Below are 13198 nucleotides of genomic sequence, written 5' to 3' on the forward strand. Positions count from 1 at the left end.
TGAATTAAGTCTTTTATTTATTTAATATTTTACATTAGGTTTTAACTGCGACTAAAGTTTTAAAATCGACAAACCGGTCATTAAACGGTAAAAACCCCCTTTATAATAATAATATTACTTATATATATATTTGTATTTTTATAAAAGTAAACTAATATAGCGTTGAGCTTTGTTTAAAGATTTCCCTGTGGAACGAACCGGACTTACTAAAAACTACACTACTGTACGATTAGGTACACTGCCTATAAGTGTTGTAACAAGGTTTAAGTATATCCATTCTATAAATAAATAAATATCTTGTGTAAAATTGTATCGTATTTAATAGTTTTTCCTAGTAAAATATAAACTATTTCGTACCCCTCTACTAAAACATCAAGTATTTTTGGCGCCGCTGCCGGGGACACTCTTAAACGCCGGAAGCGCAACGCTAATATAAAAAAAAAAGAAGATTTTTAGTTAACTTTTATTAAAATTCGTTTTTGTAAAAATACGTTTTAATTATTCAAAAATATAAAAAGAAAAACAAAAATATAAGTATTTTTAAGATTTTGTTAAATATTTAAGTTTTATAAGTTTCTTTATTTTTAGTTTAGTTTATAAAAATATAAGTTTTATTTTAATATCTTTCATATATTTAAAAACAGAAAACAGAAAAAAAAAATAAATAAAGAAAAAACGCGTCGAATATTTAAACCTGTCAGCTGAATTCTGGAACCCCGCGACTCGCGGGGTTTGATGCTTTAATTGCCGCGACTCGCGGAGACTTTCTGACAGACGACAAAAAAACCCTAATCGAGCATTAATTACGGGTATTAATTAATTATTATTATTATTTAACCCTAATTATTATTATTATTATTATTAGTTTTATTTTAACTTTTACTTTTTATTTAATTTATGTATTTAGTATTAATTAGTTTAATTAAATTGTAAAATTAGTAGTTTTATTAAATAAATAATATAAAAATAATATTTTTATAAAAATTGTAATTTTTACAACTTTTTGTATATTTTTATATTTTGTCCCTTTTTAATCGTTGTAGCATAATATTTGTATTTTTCGCTCATATTTAATTTTAAACTTAGTTTTTGCTATAGTTATTTTTACTCCTAGATTTTTAGGCTTTGCCGTAGAATTCCTTAAGTGCTTTTTCTTTAGACTAAGATTTAGGTACTTTAAAATTTTGCGACGCCTTTTTAAGTTTTAGTTTCTTTTTAAGTTATTTCCATTTGGGATTTAGTTTTTCCTGTAAGCTTTAATATTTTTTAGACGACTTTTACTATGTACCAATTATCATTCCAATTAGTAATATCAATTTGCGATTATAATTTTAAGTTAGTTGTAGTAATAAGGTTAGGTTAGTCAAGTATTTTTAAGTTTTTATAAGTTTCTTTTATTTTTCCGTCACCTTTTATTTTTCAACCATTTTTTCTTTTTCGACCTTTTGCGACGAACTCTTTTTCTCTCTCATTTCTCGCTATTCTAGTTTTAGGACATAGATTTTTTCTACTTCTTATCTAAATTTTCTTAAAATTACGAAAATTTATTTTAAGTGGTTAAATTAATAGACATCAAAATTTTCTGGTTCGTAGTAATAGTTGGATTTGTACGTGGATCGGGTTATTGGAGCCAAACAGTCCTCAATTATATTGAGACCAAACGAATCCTGCCCCTCTGCTGCATCTTTTGGCTATTTGAAACGTGGGCAAAATCAGAAAAGTCTATTAATTGGATAACTTATTATAATTTTTCTTTCCTTTTAAAAACTAATAGGATATTCAGTGAATGCACCGAGCAAGACGTTCATCACCTTTTGTACGTTCACCACCTGTAACTAGATCAAGACATTTAGCAAATATAACCACCGTTGATTTTTCTTTAGAATCGTCATCCAGTAGACCAAGTACTTCAGTTCAAATTTCCGATAATCCATTTTTTGAACCCGACCTCACAATTGAGAATCCGGAAAATATTCAGGAACGGTTCGTAGATCCTGAACCATTAAACTTTCCTCCAGAGCCACCAATCATTCAAACAGAGATTGTTGAGGAACGAACCATTAAATCAGAATCATCTAGTGATACCGATTCAACAAATTCAATTATGGAGAATCTGGAACCTTTAAGTATGGAAGACCGAATGAGAGCTAAACGCACTGGCCAAGGTCACGCAATTACTCATCCAGACATTAATGCACCAGATTATGAAATCAAAGGACAAATTCTACACATGGTGACTAATCAATGCCAATTTAGTGGTGCGCCTAAGGAAGATCCAAATGAACATCTACGTACCTTTAATAGGATCTGCACACTATTTAAAATCCGAGAAGTGGAGGATGAACAGATATATCTCATGTTATTTCCCTGGACTTTAAAGGGAGAAGCCAAAGATTGGCTGGAATCATTACATGAAGGGGCGATTGATACATGGGACGTTTTAGTTGACAAATTTCTTAAACAATTCTTTCCTGCATCTAAAGCCGTAAGACTTCAAGCAGAAATTGTTACGTTTACACAGAAACCAAATGAAACTCTATATGAGGCGTGGACTAGATATGGAAAGTTGTTAAGAGGATGTCCGCAACATGGTTTAGACACCTGTCAAATAGTACAAATATTCTACCAAGGATGCGACATCACTACAAGAAAAGACATAGATATAGCAGCTGGTGGTTCTATTATGAAGAAAACCGAAACTGATGCTTACAAAATTATTGATAACACTGCTTCCCACTCACATGAGTGGCACCAAGAAAAAGATATCGTTAGATCATCTAAAGCAGCTAGAGCCGATTCTAGCCATGACTTAGATTCCATTTCCGCAAAGATAGATGTTGTGGAGAGACGAATGGAAAAGATGACTAAGGATATTCACTCAATACGAATTAGTTGTGAGCAGTGTGGAGGACCACATTTGACAAAAGATTGTCTCAGTATTGAATTAACAATGGAACAAAGAGAGAATATTTCATACATAAACCAAAGGCCTGGAAATAATTATCAGAATAATTATCAACCGCCAAGACCGATTTACAATCAAAACCAGAATTATAACCGAAATATTCCATACAACAACCAACAAGGTCCTAGCAATCAACAAGTATCCAATAATACTTACAACCAGCAAAGACCTAATTTTCAAAACAAACCACCACAACAAACCGATGATAAAAAGCCGAATTTAGAAGATATGATGACAAAGCTAGTTGAAACTCAAACACAGTTTTTCACATCTCAGAAACAAACCAATGAACAAAATGCTCAAGAATTTAGAAATCAACAAGCTTCTATTCAAAATCTGGAACAAGAAGTGAGTAACCTAGCAAGGTTAATAGGTGAAAGAAAATCGGGAAGTCTACCTAGTGATACAAATGCTAACCCCCGGAATGAAACAGCTAAAGCCATTACCACAAGAAGTGGTACAACACTTAAACCACCTGAAATACCTGTAACTTCTGATGAAACTATTCCTACTCCACAAGAACCACAACCTGATCAAGATAAGGAAAAAGAACCGGTAGTTGAGAAGGTTAATGAAGATAACGAAGTTAAGGATAAACCTTATGTTAAACCATACCAACCACCACTTACTTACCCGAGTAAAATGAAGAAAGAGAAACTTGAAGCCGAGCAATCCAAATTTTTGGATATGTTTAAACAGATAAATGTAAATCTTCCTTTCATTGATGTGATTTCAGGAATGCCAAGATATGCTAAATTCTTGAAAGATCTAATCTCAAATAGAAAGAAAATGGAAGAACTCTCGGCTGTTACTATGAATGCTAATTGTTCAGCAGTGCTGTTGAATAAGATACCAGAAAAACTATCTGATCCAGGAAGTTTCACAATTCCATGTTTTCTGGGTAGTCTTAGTTCAATAGAAGCATTGGCAGACTTAGGTGCTAGTAAAAATCTAATGCCGTATTCACTATACGCTAAACTAGACCTTGGAGAATTGAAACCAACAAGAATAAGCATACAACTAGCCGATCGATCAATAAAATATCCTAGAGGGATAATGGAGAACATGCTAGTTAAAGTTGGTACTTTAGTATTTCCAGTAGATTTTGTTGTTTTGGACATGGAAGAAGATTCTCAAGTTCCTCTCATATTAGGAAGACCATTCTTAAACACGGCTAAAGCAATGATAGACGTGTTCGGTAAGAAACTGACCCTAAGTATAGAGGATGAGAGTGTTACCTTTTCAGTTGATAGAGCAATGCAACAACCACAATCTGCAGATGATACATGTTATTATATTCAAACTATAGATGCACATGCAGAATTATTAGAAGAATTTCCAGAATTACAAGGAACAGGAGAATGTTCTTTAGGAGAAGGTAATGAACCAATTGATGAAGCTGAAATGTTAGCTACACTTATAGCTAATGGATATGAACCAATAACAGAAGAAATTCAAATGCTAAAAAAAGAAGACAGATATCGATATAAATCATCGATAGAAGAACCTCCGAAATTAGAGTTAAAGCCACTTCCAAACCATTTGGAATACGCTTATTTACATGGTGAATCTGAATTACCTGTAATAATATCGTCTTCTCTTACTGAAAATGAGAAATCACAACTCATTTCTGTGTTAAAAGCTCATAAACCAGCCATTGCATGGAAGATTCATGATATTAAAGGAATAAGTCCTTCGTATTGCACACATAAAATCCTTATGGAAAAAGGTCATAAAACGTATGTGCAACGCCAACGAAGACTAAATCCTAATATGCAAGATGTAGTAAAGAAAGAGATTATTAAACTGCTAGATGCAGGTTTAATTTATCCAATTTCCGATAGTCCATGGGTAAGCCCAGTTCAATGTGTGCCTAAGAAGGGTGGCATGACTGTCATTACAAATGAGAAAAATGAGCTTATTCCTACTAGAACTGTAACAGGATGGCGTGTGTGTATTGATTATAGAAAATTAAATGACGCCACCAGAAAAGATCACTTTCCCTTACCTTTCATAGATCAAATGTTGGAAAGATTAGCCGGAAATAGTTACTATTGTTTTCTAGATGGATTTTCCGGATATTTTCAAATTCCAATAGCACCCGAAGACCAAGAGAAAACCACATTCACGTGCCCTTATGGTACTTTTGCTTACAAACGCATGCCATTTGGACTTTGCAACGCCCCTGCAACCTTTCAAAGGTGTATGATGGCAATTTTTCACGACATGATAGAAGAATGCATGGAAGTATTCATGGATCACTTTTCAGTCTTCGGTGATACATTTAAATCATGTCTAGTTAATCTGGAACGAATGCTAATTAGATGCGAAAAATCAAATCTAGTACTTAATTGGGAGAAATGCCATTTCATGGTTAAAGAAGGCATCGTTCTTGGACATAAAATTTCAAAAGAAGAAATTGAAGTGGATAGAGCTAAAGTAGATGTAATTGCTAAACTTCCACATCCCACCAATGTTAGAGGAGTTAGGAGTTTTCTAGGGCATGCCGGTTTTTACCGACGTTTCATAAAAGATTTTTCTAAAATTGCCACTCCTATGAATAAACTCCTAGAAAAGGATGCGCCATTCATCTTTTCAGATGAGTGTATCAAATCTTTTAATATTCTTAAAGAGAAACTCACTAATGCGCCGATCATGATAACACCAAATTGGAATCTACCATTTGAACTAATGTGCGATGCAAGTGATTTTGCAATGGGAGCCGTTTTAGGACAAAGGATTGAAAAACGATTTCAACCTATATATTATGCTAGTAAGACGTTACAAGGAGCACAAACGAACTATACAACTACTGAAAAAGAACTCCTTGCTATTGTCTTTGCTTTTGACAAATTTCGTTCATATCTCGTTCTAGCAAAAACGGTGGTCTATACCGACCATTCTGCTCTTAGATACCTATTTTCAAAACAAGATGCTAAACCAAGATTAATCCGTTGGATCTTACTCTTACAAGAGTTTGATATTGAAATCCGAGATAAAAGAGGAGCAGAAAATCTCGCCGCTGATCATCTTTCTCGTCTTGAAAATCCCGAATTAGAAGTTCTGAATGAATCGGCCATACAAGACAACTTTCCTGATGAATATCTATTGAAGATAGATTATAAAGAAATCCCATGGTTTGCAGACTATGCAAACTACTTAGTTTGTGGATTCCTTGAAAAAGGATTATCGTACCAAAGACGAAAGAAATTCTTCAGTGATATAAAACACTATTTCTGGGAAGATCCACATCTGTTTAAAAGTTGTCCCGATGGAATAATACGCCGATGTGTATTTGGAGATGAAGCTAGTAAAATTTTAAACCATTGTCACACAGGACCAACAGGAGGGCATTATGGGCCTCAACTAACAGCAAGAAAAGTTTATGAAGCTGGATTCTATTGGCCTACAATTTACAAAGACGCACACCTTCTTTGCAAATCCTGTGATGCATGTCAAAGGGCCGGAAAAATAAGTCAACGTGATGAAATGCCACAAAATGTCATCCAAGTATGTGAAGTATTTGACATTTGGGGTATTGACTTTATGGGTCCATTTCCAAAATCTCATAATAATCTATATATACTCGTAGCCATTGATTATGTATCTAAATGGGCGGAAGCACAAGCTCTCCCAACTAACGATGCACGAGTTGTAGTCAACTTTTTAAAACGTCTTTTTGCAAGGTTTGGAACACCGAAAGCTTTAATAAGTGATCGGGGTACTCATTTCTGTAATAATCAACTTGAGAAAGTTCTTAAAAGATATGGAGTAACTCATAAAATCTCCACCGCATATCATCCACAAACAAGTGGACAAGTTGAAAATACTAACCGAGCTTTAAAACGTATTCTAGAGAAAACCGTAGGATCAAATTCGAAGGAATGGTCCATTAAATTGGAGGATGCACTCTGGGCTTTTAGAACAGCCTACAAAACTCCAATTGGAACCACACCTTTTAGACTTGTTTATGGAAAAGCATGTCATCTTCCAGTAGAAATTGAACACAAAGCATTTTGGGCTTTGAAGACATGTAATCTTGATTTACATGAAGCTGGACGTCTACGATTAAGTCAACTAAACGAATTAGAAGAATTAAGACATGAAGCATACGAAAATTCGTTAATCTATAAAGAAAGAACGAAGAAATTGCATGATAAAAGAATCAGAAGTTCAAAAGAATTTAAAGAAGGAGACAGAGTTCTTCTTTTCAATTCACGATTCAAGCTATTTCCTGGAAAATTGAAATCAAGATGGTCTGGACCATTCATAGTCAAAAGAGTTTTCCCATACGGAACGATAGAATTAATAAATTCAAATGGGATTGAATTTAAAGTTAATGGTCACAGAGTTAAACATTACATACATGGTCCGATGGAAGTCGACAACGAAGTTAATCACAATTTCGACACCACAGCTAACTAAGTGTGGGGAGAATCAAGTCTTTAAAGGATAATATGTATTTCTGTTAGAGTTAGATTATCTGTTTTCGTGTAGTTCTCGAAAATGGAACCCGAATGGTCTTTCCCTAGCAGACCCTAAAGAACTAGTCTTCTCCTCCCATTCTGAATTTTTATTTTTTTTAGGTTTTTACAAAATGAAGACTGCCTGTGAACTAAACCATGGTCTAATGCTACACGCTTTGATCACTAAACGTAATAATGACATACTACCGAGTGAAATAGTATCAGTAATCAGAGAAAGAATGGACGGAGTTAGAAAAGAATCCAGATGCGAAGATAATAAGTTACAATTTGGTAAAGGAAAATCAAAATCCGCAGCGAAAAGAAGAGCACGGCACCTAGAACGATGTCACAAATGCGGAAAATGGTCACATGGAGGTAAATGTTCCAATAATCAAACCTATTCAAATACCGAATTTGTTACTTTATGCAGAGACGGACCGTTCATATGTTTAGAAGAAAAGATACTGAATGCTCGAGGTTACGCCTATGTAGCCATGGAAAACCAATTAAACCGACTATCTTATGAATGGGATAGATCATATAACTAAGAAATCTATTTCACAGGTATGTCTGTACAGTTTTTATTTTTATTTTTAACCTTTTGATAATAAACGCTAATTTGTTCGCTAAAAAGTATTAAATTGGTATTGAATAAAATTAGGTTTGGCGACCGAAATTATTGATATCATTCAAAAATTTATTACATCACTGCGAAATTTAACGTTTATTCTTAAGGTATAAATATCTTTAATCAATCAAACCAAAATATTTCAAAAATTCGTCATGAGTTAAATTAGGTCTTGGAACCGAAATTACTTTACCGAAAAGAGGGGCGCATATTTTTGATAATATTTGATTGATTAAAGTGGGATAAAAAGACAAAAAGATTTTTAAATTTATTTTTACCATGTTTTTAAAATTAATATTTAAATCTTAAATTAATATTGTAAATTTTGTAAAAACAATATATTTAAAATTGTAAATATTTGAAAAATTAATATAAGTTTGATATGAATTTATGAATTTTTAAATTAAGTTTGGTGTGAATTTTTAAAATATAAATTTTTAATTTTATGCATTTCAAATTTTAAGTTTGGTGTGAATTTTTAATAATAATTTTGAATTTTATATTTAAGTTGTGTGAATTTAAAAACAAAAATTTACTTTATCTCATTAAGTTAAAAATATGATTTTTAAAATTCGTCGTAAGTTGAAGACTAGGTCTTTGAACCGAAATTGCTTTACCCGAGGGAGGGACGAGAACTTTTATTATCATTATTAATCTTATTGAATTAAAGTATGCCAAAAACATTGAAAAAACCCAAAAATCTTAGCTTTTAAAACGATCGCTACAAAAAGACAAATTTTAAAATTTTGTCGAGGGACGGACTAGGACATCGATCCGAAACGACCTCGTCCTAAATAACAAGGGAAACAAAATTTTAAAATTAAGTACTTAATTGTTTTATAAGTTATTGATTATAATAAAAAAAAAAAAAAAAAAAAATATCAAACTCCGCGACTCGCGGAGTTTGAAGGGTTATTCACCGCGAGTCGCGGAGAGACTAAAAATCGGAAAAAAAATATAACCGCAGAACAGCTCAGTCCCCAACCCACAAAAACTAAAAACCTGCGAAAATACCTGCGAAAAACCCGAGAAAAAACCCAAAAAATCACAATTTTTAACCGTTAATCACCAAATCTTTTGCTAAAATCATGTTGAGAAGGATGCTATCTAAGAATTACTCAAGAAAAACGGTAAATTTCTACACCTAAACACCATTTAATTCAAAATTTGATGTTCTTGAGCAATTTTTTCCCCAATTTGATTTTGATGCTTTTTAGTGTAATTAGGCTTAAATTATTTATGTATTATGCTTGTATAACCTAGATTGATGCTGTTTAACATGATTAGAAGCCTTAAACTTCAAATTTTGAGTAATCTAGGGTTTGTGTTCTTGAGCAATTTGGGGCTTTTTGATATAAACAGGTTATGGCCGATTTTTGTCATGAATTGTTGCTAAATTAAGTAGTGTAACATGTTTAGGTAGTTAAATGATCCAAACTTTGAGCCTAAACATGATTTTGAGAATTAAAGTGGAATTTTTCAAGTCTAAAATTCATGAACTTGATTTTTGAAAGATAATGCCATTTGAGACTTGTTTAATTGCTAGTAATGATTATTTTGACATGTTATTTGAGTTGAATGCTTATGAACTTGGCGAACATTTTCGTATATGCTTATTTGAAAAAGTGTAGATTTGATAAAAATGTGAAAATGAGCTTAAGTTTGATATAAATTGATAATGTCATTGTAATTATTTTGATTGATGATTTTGCTGACACTAATGCATATTTGGACGCACAAAATTTGTGTTTGATGTGTTTTGCAGACTGAAAGGGGTGAATCTTCATCCCAAGCCCGCAATGCTCCTGCTGAGAATTTGGAACAACAGGAGGTGGATAACTACTACAAGCAGGATATACCTCATCCAGTCATGACCTTTTCCGATATGCACTTGGAAGAGTTGCACCCGAACCTGAGATTTGACAGACTTTGGATAGATTATCCAAAATATCAACGGGGTTTGCATACTCTTCATTCTAAGGTTGTTGAGGTACCGAGGGTCATAGAATGGGGACCCTTAGAAGCTGTAGAATTGGCCGGGCCAATTAGGGAATTACTTGTACAGAGGTATGGTAATTCTTCTTTTAATGACTGGGTATGTTTATTCACCATACGTAGAGCTGTATATAAAGTATGGTGTGAAGAATTGTTATGTAGTATAGAGTTGAATGATCGGGTAGCTAGTTTAACCAATCGTTCTTTTATTAGATTTTTGTTAGGCGGTTCGATGCGCCACATGTCTTTACTGGACATGGCTCAGGCTTTACGTATATATACGCCTGAGGAGTTAGCGTCTGCCGATTGTAGAGGATTGATACTAAACGGTAGAAAGATAGATGAAAATTTTGATACACACGGTGTGTGGAGTCAAATGACAAGCCATCACCGTTTCAAAGGTGGAAATTACTCTTATTTGGATATAGATAGAGCCGAATTAAGAGTGATACATAGGTTTTTAGCTAATTCGATTACACAAAGGGGTAAGAACAAAGAAAAAGTAAATGAACAGGATTTGTTTTACCATATGTGTATTCGAGACCCACAAAGCGCTGTAAGTATACCATATTGTGTGGGTTATTATTTATCAGCTATGGTTCGGGGGATGCGACCGCATAGCATAATAGGAGGTGGTATTTTTATTACTTTGATTGGTGAATATCTCGGTGTGGATATAAATCGGGGGGGATTATTACTAGAAGAGCCGGAACCCCGCGATACTATAGGTTTAAATGTATACCATGGTGCGAAAGTTTTGAAGAGGCGAAATAACGCCGCAGTACGATACCATGGTAGACATCCACAGGTGGAGAGAAACCAGCAGCAAGGTAATGTAGGAGGGGGGAATGAGATGCAAGAAATGCATAGGTTTATAGCTTCTCAGGAATACGAAAATGCTAGACAGAGAGCATTTGAAGATTGGCAAGTTCATCAGAACCAAATCATAGCTCATTGCCAACATATAGGTAGAAACTATATTCCTACACCGAAACCCATCTTCCCTTCCTGGTCTATAGAGATGCAGCCACCGTATCCTACGTATGACCCTGCCGAAGCATTCTATAGCACCTATGGTTATGCCTGGAACCCCTATTGGTACCAATATCATCCTTAGTTTACTTATTATTTTTTTTATTTTGTAATTTGTAATTATTGATACGTTTAATACTTTTGTTAATATTGTAATCATTTTTATAATTATCTAACTTTTATTCTTAGATTTTAATAATTTTTGAATGTGGGGTAATATACCAAACTTCAAAAATATGTATATATGTTTGCAGTTTATCTTATGTACACAACAGGGTAAAACAACGCATTTTCAAAGACTGGCATTAAGTTCAGCAAAAGCAACTAATTTTGACGACAAGATGCAAAATATATGTGAAATAACAACAAGACGGAATGAACAAATGATGTGCACCATTTATCATTCAGCAAACAAACGCCAATATATTTGGAAACTTTGGTAAAATTTAATCATTTTCACACAAATTACCCTCAATAATTTAAATTGTTACTGATTTCTTGCAAATGAGGGCATTGCAAGATCTTAAGTGTGGGAAGGGGTTAAATTCTTTCGGATTTTTAAAATTTTTATCTTAAACACTTGGTTACCATTAAAAATACTAGTAAAGCAGTAGTTGTATTAGAATCTAGTGCTCTCTGATAAAAAAAGAACAGCCCTAGTCTTATATACTGACTACCCAATTCTAGTAAAATTTTTCAAAATTTTCAATTAAATGAATTCAAAATCATGTTTATACATATTTATGAACGATAAAACTAGGTTTTAACACCGAAATTATTGTTACCTCGGAAAGGACATAAATTGAGAAACAAACTAAAATGTTAAAATTCATTTAAAATGGAATAGAGGACGATAAAAAGGAAAATAAAAGCCAAGTGTGGGAAAATTTACCAAGTTATCTTAAACATATGTCACATATATCTGTAACAAATAACTGAAAATACTTTTGCTTTGGGCTAAACTAAACTGTTTTACCCGATGAAAGAAAAGAAGAGATGGATCTACACGATGAATCAATTCCATCATTAAAAGGAAGTAAAGTCTTCCGAAAAAGACACGCGCTTCTTGATTTAGGTCATGAAGTTGTCGTCCAGACCAGCTGTAGGTTGACGAAAAATCTAGAAAAGTCATCACCAAAATCGGTTGGAAATCCACGGACCTCAGCATAAAACAGGGTCGCCAAGTGGTCAGATTTATCCTAACCATGAGAAGGATTTATCTTGTAAAATGGGGGGGGGGGGCACCATGCAAATTAGCTAGGATAAGACTAATGAATCAGATCCCCAGAAAGGATAATCTCCTTAAAGATTAAAAATCAGCTTTTAAGATTGATATTACTCAATCCTAGAGATTGACCTTAAAGATTGAGAATTCAAACTCATGGAATTCAATGATATCTAAACTCGAGCTTGAACGAGAAAATATTTTGATCAAAAATTATAAACCGATTTGTTTTCTGAAAACCCTATTTTCAATGCGTTCATTACCAATGAACGTAAAATCCTAGGAATTCACCTGGAATTCATTAGGTCACCTGAACTAAATCGGGTGTCAACCGTAAGAACGATGGTTGCATAGTGGTCAAAGACAGGACCTTGTGCCATACCGAAAAATCATAAGGGTGAGCTTTACTATTGCTCCTACCAAGGATAGTAATTGCGTCCGACACATTATAGACCATAATTAAAAGCATGTCAGGGGACATTGCCTTAACAGTTGCTTGTTCAACGCTTTCCTTTACAACCGGACGGTAGTTTACCGAAAGGTAATATACGGAACAAGTAAACTGGACGTGTTGCTTTCCAAATACAAGGTTAGCAAGTGGGTGACACAAAACCGCAAGTTTTGAGCAAAAATTTTCAAATCTAAAACCCACCAAACCCACAAAAATATTTTGCAAACACCGGTAAAGGGTTATTCCGGAAAACTTATCTAGGGTAAAAACTAGATTTAATTTTCAAAAGATCAAATGTTTTCATAAAGATCCAATTTCCTTAATGGATCTAAATTTTTATAGTCATGTGGGACTGTAAACCATATCGTTACTACCATTGTTTATACCGCCATATAGAAATCACTGATGTACAAAGTGTGAAGAATAAAGAAGTGAT

This window comes from Rutidosis leptorrhynchoides, chromosome 1 (genome assembly GCF_046630445.1).
Source record: "Rutidosis leptorrhynchoides isolate AG116_Rl617_1_P2 chromosome 1, CSIRO_AGI_Rlap_v1, whole genome shotgun sequence".
Lineage (NCBI taxonomy): Eukaryota > Viridiplantae > Streptophyta > Magnoliopsida > Asterales > Asteraceae > Rutidosis > Rutidosis leptorrhynchoides.